The sequence below is a fragment of the Dipodomys merriami genome, unplaced genomic scaffold (assembly GCF_024711535.1).
Source record: "Dipodomys merriami isolate MVZ:Mamm:240054 unplaced genomic scaffold, mDipMer1.0.p SCAF_279, whole genome shotgun sequence".
Lineage (NCBI taxonomy): Eukaryota > Metazoa > Chordata > Mammalia > Rodentia > Heteromyidae > Dipodomys > Dipodomys merriami.
Window position 1 is genome coordinate 212,709 of NW_027204259.1, and position 7,326 is coordinate 220,034.

The 7,326-nt window shown below is 33.9% G+C and overlaps 1 non-coding gene across 1 annotated transcript; it reads right to left on the reverse strand.

Moving 5' to 3' along the window:
- Nucleotides 1-4,788: 4,788 nt before the first annotated feature.
- LOC138837922 (U6 spliceosomal RNA) lies at nt 4,789-4,895 on the reverse strand. The gene has a single exon (XR_011375506.1). It is a non-coding gene; the product is annotated as a U6 spliceosomal RNA (small nuclear RNA).
- Between the last annotated feature and the right edge of the window lie 2,431 nt (nt 4,896-7,326).

The following is a 7,326-nucleotide window of genomic DNA, read 5'->3' on the forward strand; positions in this document are numbered from 1 at the left end:
TTTCCTAATTTTGTCATTTGTTATTTTTGGTCCAAGTTGTCTCTTAATTGTTTAGTTTTCTATTTTATCTCTATTGGTTTGCTGATTGTGCATTTTGTTTTCCCTTTTTAATGAGTGACATGAGGCTGAAAATCTGTATGCTAGTTTATTACTTGCTATGTTAAAGTAAAATTACTGCTCTCCAGACATGTTCTAATCTTTGTATAGTACAGTATTTTCCCCAGTTCCATATCCTATATTGCTGCTCTCATCTATTTTATTTTATTTTTTATTGAAATTTTAGTGTCAATTTAATGTACAGAAGGGTTATAGTTACATAAGTAAGGTAATGTGTTCATTTCTTTTATAACTTTTTACCCCTTCACCCATTTTTCTCCCTCTTCCCTCCAAACGGCCCCTCCAAGATTATTTCCAACATGTTGTCTTGTGTATATCTCTGTTGCATAGGTTCCTCCTTTGTCCTTTGTCTCACCATTTTTTCCCATTCCCTTCTCTAGTTCAGATCAACATATTTACAATACCTAGGGTATTAAAATCAAATACAGTGACTACAGGGGATAAACAATAGTTGGGGAAAACACAAAAGGATGAAAAAGAATCACATAGTACATTAAGAACAACAACAAAGAACATGTCTTGGAGTTCATTTCACTTAGAATCACGTTATATGGTCAAATGTACATAGCTATAGAGCTATTCTGCTCATCTACTAAACTTATCCTTGATATACACAATAATGCTCGCCAATTACCTAGTAATCCCACTTGTGGGCATTTAACCAGGTGACCACAAACAAGGCCACACTAAAGCTTCCAGAACAATTATGTTTATCACAGTATTATTTACCATAGGTAAGATATGGAATCACCCCAGATTCCCCTCAGTAGATAAATGGATCAAGAAAATGAGAAGCACACACGCACACATGGAATACTATGCTTCCATCAGAAAGAAAGATACCACCTCATTTGCAAGGAAATGGAAATTCTTGGGAAAAATCATATTAAGTGAAATAAGCCAGACTTAAAGAAACAGAGGTCCCATGGTTTTCCTTGTTTGTAATAATTAGTTAACATCAAGGATAACCTCATGTATTTTAATTTGACATTTTATTCTATGTTGAGCATCCAACATTATTGCCATATTGTTTGTTATTATTTCTGCAAATAGGCAGATATATATTTTTTAAAAATGTTCTTCTTATCCATTACTGAAAGAAGAACATCTAAAAGAGCAAACCCTACTAGGAAGAACAACTCCTACTTACTTAGCTTCATTCCTATGTAGAACCAGTGTTGTCCCTTGTATCCTCATGTCGTACCTTACAACTGTATTCCTCATCATCCTGTATATCTACTATCTTCTATATTGGGATCTAAATACCCCAGAAATTCCAATTTGCATTACTTTAAAAAAATTCTCTCTTAATGTTTGAGGTTGGTGTGTGTGTATGTGCGTGTGTGTGTGTGTGTGTGTGTGTGTGTATGTGTGTACAAAAATCAGAAGACAACATTTTTCCTCTTATAGAATACATCTTTGAGGCATTATAAGTTGTGGCTAATGGGAGAAGTCTCTTGCTATTTTAAGGATGAAACAGAAAAATATATTTGTGCATGCACACAGTTGCTTTATTAACCTGTAGTTGAATACTGAACTTCGATTTATATATTAGCTGTTGTTGTGAATAATGTGAATAACAATGAACTACAGATATGTTTATGAGTTACCCAGAGAGAAATAATCGCATGATTGGTGGGTCAGATGATATTTCAACTTTTCGTTAGAAAACGGCATACTAATTTCTACAAGGAGAATACAAACCTGCATTTTGACCACGAGTGTAGAAAATTTCCTTTTCTCTACACTCTCACCAGACATTATTATATTTTGAGTTTTTTTAAAGGGAAGGTTTTTACTGTGTGCAGTACCTAAGACTGGCCTTAGACTGAAATCCTTCTACTCCAAACTCCTAAACGCTTGGAATTACAAGTCTTTACCACCACATCTGGTTCCTTCGTTTTTTTGATAAGAGTTATAATAGTTATGAAGTAGTATCATAGTAATTTTGAATTACATTTCTCTAATGACTTCTGTTCACAAAGCATTAAGCCAGCACTGAAGTTTTATTAAACGCAACTTTTTAAATCGACTGGCGATATTCAGGGCTTTTTGGAAAACATGTCTATTCAGAACTTTTGTCCATTTTTAATCAAGTTTCTCGTTAATCTCATCTTTAATCTCTCTATACAAAACCAATAATTAATTCAAGGTAGTAGAAAGGAAAAAAATAAATTCCTAACATTTTTCAATTTCAATAACATGATACTGCTTAAATTATTTTCTGTTTATGCTTGAGACTTTATAACTCAATTTAGTTAGACCTTTTACAAGGCTATATGTGTTTTATTTATTTTACGTTGATGGTTCTTTATAAACCTGTGTGAATAATTTCCCTTGGTTTCTTTCTCTGTCATGTGGTTCAGATTTCAAAATGAAGAATAAATGGAAAGAAGCAAACAAAAATACAGTTCCTCTCATCTTATGATGCCTCTACAAAAACGAGGAAAGAGTTCATTTTTCTAAGGACATATGTTAGAATATCAAAAAGACAATTCATTCTTCTAGGTCTTCGTTATCTTTGTGATGTAACTTAAATGATGTAAAACACAATATACTGTTCAGATATTTTTATGTTTTATCAGGTTTGCACATCTTCATATGGTCTTCAGCTCAGTCTACAACATTCCTTGATGATTCTCTCCGTGATAGTTTTACACTACCAAAACATAAGATAATCATTTTGATTTACAGCATGAGAATTTATCCACCTGGCTTCCTTGGAAGCAGAGCATGGTCAATAGATAACATTACTTCTGGTTGCTCACTGTATGTAATGGTTTCTCTAATACTTATTGTATTCTATTTAGGATTTAAAAAACTCTTGGCTCAACTCAAAGCACATTCATAGAAGTTTATTTTAAATATTTCATAAATTTTATGTCTCTTAATTCTTAGGATAACATTTGTTATAAAACTAACGTTATTACCATTTTAGTTTTGGGAAAAATTGTAATTAAAGACAGTAAGTGCATGGCCCAAAGACACACGGTGAGGAAGGAAATGATTCAAAGTTTCCAAAGGTCTTTAAGCAATACAAAAAAGGTAGGTAAAATCCCTATATTTTCTTACTCTCTCAATTCAATAGTCATATTGTCCAAGAAATAATAGCATACCAAATAATGCTCATGGTGATTGTTTTCTGTCACATTTTGTATTCAACACAGACTGTGTTGGTGACATTGGGTTAGCATGCACAGAGCTGAGCCGATAAATTGAGGTCCAAATAGAGGTAAATTTCTTCTGTCCCACAGTTCCATTATCCTTTTTAAAAAGTACTGAAACTTTTAAATATCATCCCTTACTGTCTTTTAAGAATCCAAAAACGAAATAAATTCACACATAATCACTCCTAAAGGCTTTCAAAGTAGGAGATTATTCTGAAAGCCTTGTATTAGTTGGTCCCACCTGTAATCCTATCTACTCGGGATATTTACTCAGGAGCCTGAGATCTGTGGATAACAGTTGAAAGCCATTCAGGGCAAAAAAATCATGGAATTATTTTTCAATTTTTTTAATGAACTAGCAAAGAGCCAGCAATGGAGTTGTAGCTCATATTGTAGCTCAACAATCTAGAGAGGAAAGGCCTAGCAAGACCTTGAAACCCTGATTTAAAACTCTGAGCATGCCAACACACATGCATATGTGTGTGGGTGCACGCATGAGGTCACAAACACATACACATTTATTCATATTTGCTCCATTCTTTTACTCTCTCAATTCAATATTCATATTGAATATTGGGGTTATATTTACATGAGCAAGTTAATTAGTAAATTTCCTAATAAGCATTGTTATGTCCTCCTTCATATTTCCCCTACCATCCCTTCCCTCCCACATCCAGAATTATGCTCCCTTCCCCCTTTCTCCCCACCTAAATTTTAAAGTTCATTTTTCAACATAGTGTCTTGTGCATCTCATTGTTACAATGGGTCAAACTGTATCCTTATTTGAGCATTTTTTCCCCTTCCCCTCCCCAAATTAGAGAAGTGTACATACAAGATGTAGGGGAACCAACTTCAAATACAATGAAAACAGGGGTTATAGCGTGGAGGAGGAACATATAAAGAAACCAAAAATGACATAGCACATTATAAGTACGTTAGAAACAATAGCAAGAAACAAACCAACAAAAAAACTCGTGTCCTTATCTTGGTGTTCATTTCCCTTAACATATCGTATCTGGTCATATGCACATAGCTTTTGACCTTTTCTGCTTATCCCAGACATATATTCGTTATTGAAAATAAGGGAAACCATGGGACCTATGTTTCTTTGGGCTTGGCTTACTTCACTTAATATAATTTTTTCCAAGGCTTTCCATTTCCTAACAAATGGGGCGATGTCATTCTTTCTGACGGAGGCATAGAATTCCATTGTGTATATTTACCACATTTTCTTGATCCATTCATCTACTGAGGGGCATCTGGGTTGGTTCCATATCTTAGCTATGGTATATAATGCAGCAATAAACATAATTGTGCTGGTAGTATTAGTATGTTCTTGTTTGTGATCATTTGGGTAAATCCCCAAAAATAAGATTGCTGGGTCCTATGGGATCTTTATGTGGAGTCTTTTGAGGAACCTCCAGACTGCTTTCCAAAGTGGTTGAACAGTTTACACTCCCACCAACAATGCCGTGGGCACATGCCCTCCAGCATCTGTTGTTGTATATATATGGAACGATCCAGGAATTTGCATGTCATCCCTGTGCAGGGGCCATGATAATCTTCTCTGTATTGTTCCAATGTTAGTGTATGTGATGCTGAATTGAGTACAGGATATTTTTATATAAAAAGTGTAATTAATTTTATTAAACTAGACAATTCAGCAAAAAGTATGTTCAAAACAATTGTCATGAAATTTTAGAACCAAATATTTCTTACATAAACACACATTTAAGTATAAAGTCTAGATTGATATGTCAAAAACAAAATAATTCCAGATATTTGTTGTTCAAGAGATTTGTAGGAGGAGGAATTCAATTATTCTATTCAAGGCACCTGTCATAATAAACACTACAGCAAGTGTTAAGGTTTGTTAAAAGTTTTAATGTTTTAAATATGTTTAATTTTGGGAATTTGCTTATATATGCCAAAATTAGGACAGTTTGGCAAGTATAAACTTTACTATAAAGTATTTAAGATTTATGGTAGCAGACATATACTACTAAGTATGTACATTTCAGAGTTTATAGAAACTTTATTAATGAGAAGTTCCAAAGTATTTGTGTAAAGAAGCAGAATGAAGAGTTAAGACTTTAACTACACAGTTTCTTTTAAAACTTCAGGGATTCCTAACTTTATTTGTTAGCGAGAAACAAATGATGATGTAAGCCATAAACAAATGATGAGATGAGCCATAACTGGTAATCTTAGTGGCTAATTTTAAAGACTACTCATATTCTATAAAACTCTTTTTGAACATCATAAACTGCCGGAGCCTGCAGGCAATGAAAGGGAATCCTGAATTAGGGGGTGAGGACGGAAAAATAAAGACATAAGACAAAGGATGGGGTCGGGAGGTCTGTAGCTCAAGACTAGAGCACCGTTTATTTTTAACTCTCCTTAATATATACTATTAGAATTCAAGAGGTAACCTAAGGTCACCATAGTGCAGAAAAGGAAAGAAAATTTTAATAAAAACAAGGTGCAGATTGAAACAAGACAAGGTCAACTGATAGAAAGTAAAACTAACACTACAGACACAAACCTGGGCACCTGGTGCTTTTCATGAAAGCCAGTTCCTTGTACGCGCCTGCAAGGGAGCACAAGGGTCAAGATGACCTTGGAGCTTTACTGTCGGCTCCCAACAATAAACTTAGCCATAGTTAAATTTACAGGAATATGAGAAAATAGTAAAATCTAATATGCAGTATACTTCAAAGACTGAAATTGGTTTGTTCTTTTATTTTTTTAATCATTAATATTTAATTATTGGTTTCCTTTATTTGTAGCAATTTTTTACTTGCTATAATATAATAAAACATTTGTAAGTCATCATTAGGAGGTCATCATTGAGAAGGTTACTGGGATGTCCATACCATTTTTTATATGTGCATGTGAATTTGCAAAGAGGAAAATTAAGAACAAAATATTTATTTAAAAATGAACAAATAGAGTCTGAATCAGGAGAGTTGGTAAATGTAAACACCTAAAATCTTAGCCCTAGGCTGACACAGCATTATTGCAGAGTTGAGGCCACAAAAGTGAGAGACTGTGTTTTGTTTTGTTTGGTTTTGTTGATTTTGTTGGTCATGGGGCCTGGGTTCTGTACCTCAGCTCAGGGCTAGCGCTACCACTTGAGGCACAGCACCTCTTCCATCTTTTTCTGCTTATGTTGTGCTGAGGAATCAAATCCACGGCCTCATGCATGCAAGCCAAGCCCTCTAACACTGAGCCACCTTTTCCACACCTGAGAAACTGTGTTTTAAAAAAATCATCTAAACAATATTTGCTTTCTGCTTTCGGTCATATAATGAAATATATGAATATCTTTTTATGTTTTTGTGAATTGTCGTACTTCTAAATTTATACTAACTTCAGCCTCTTTATCCTTTACCAAGTCATGAAATATATCTAAGAATTTGTTTCTGTGAAGATTGTTTTTCCATTTATAATTTCTTCTGCGTCATTTTTATTTTTATCAAAATAGCATTATATTTCATGTTGATGGGTTATCATACATCAAATATGAATATTCTCATACTGCTCTTGTTTATCTGTTATGCACTTTAAATATTATGATATTTCTCTCTCTCTTTCACTCTCTCATTTCCTCTTTCTCTTTCATGCTCCATGTCTGCTACTTAGAATTTCTGCTGGTCTACTATTATCCTTAAGGATCCACTGGTTTTGTGGCAGCATGATAGTGACCATCAGTTACTTTTGTATTCTTTAAGAGTTATAAAAGTGACGTGATATTATTCTTTGCGATTCTAAATGGCAAAACACCAGATCTCCCTTTTACTACTATTTATGTAAATTTTATCTCATAGGAATCATTGGGATAAATAAGATACTTTAACCTATAACCTAAAAGTACTTTTTCTTTTACAAACAATCTTTTTCTTTTATTATCAGTTAGTAACTTCCTGTAATGAAAACAGAGCTATCCTATGGAAAGTAGACAGAAATTGTTCACAGGGATGAAAAACAAAGGAATGGGGGAAGTGAGTACAACGGATGCACATCATACAGCACAGATCCT